Source organism: Nestor notabilis, unplaced genomic scaffold (genome assembly GCF_000696875.1).
Source record: "Nestor notabilis isolate BGI_N333 unplaced genomic scaffold, ASM69687v1 scaffold16987, whole genome shotgun sequence".
In the NCBI taxonomy this organism is placed as follows: Eukaryota; Metazoa; Chordata; class Aves; order Psittaciformes; family Psittacidae; genus Nestor; species Nestor notabilis.
This window is the reverse complement of record NW_009937075.1, coordinates 1-549: the sequence shown is the minus strand read 5'-3', so window position 1 is coordinate 549 and position 549 is coordinate 1.

Below are 549 nucleotides of genomic sequence, written 5' to 3'. Positions count from 1 at the left end.
GCTGCCACGAGCAGGGGGCCAGCATCTCCCATCTCCTTTCCTCCTGCAGGGACCCCAAACCTTACCTGCCCCTTTGCCAGGATCTCCCTGCTACTCTCTCCTGCACTTCCACCACTGCTCCACATTTGGAAACGCGGGACAATGTCCCACCTCCCCGTGAAATGCTCCCTGCCACCTCCGTAGCAGGGAGGGCAGTCCCCTTGAAGAAGGTCCCCCCTTAGCACCCCGCACCCAAATCTCCCCACTCCTCCTTAGATCTTAAACCTGACCCTCCCTGCCCATAAACACGATCCCCATTTTTTTTTCCTCGCGGCGTCCTGGGGGTCTGTTCCTGGCAGGCTGATGGTGATGGATGACGGGGCACCCACATCGTAGCGTTTGACTGTCTTGCGGCAGACCTTCACCTTCACCAGGATGCTGTGGACCAGGTTGGCCACCAGACCCACCACGGGCTGCAGGATCTCGGGGAAGAAAGTGGCAAAGGCGAAGTGGTCGGACATGTCTCCGCGGCCTCTACTGTGCCGCTGGTAGAAACGGAGATAGACCCAG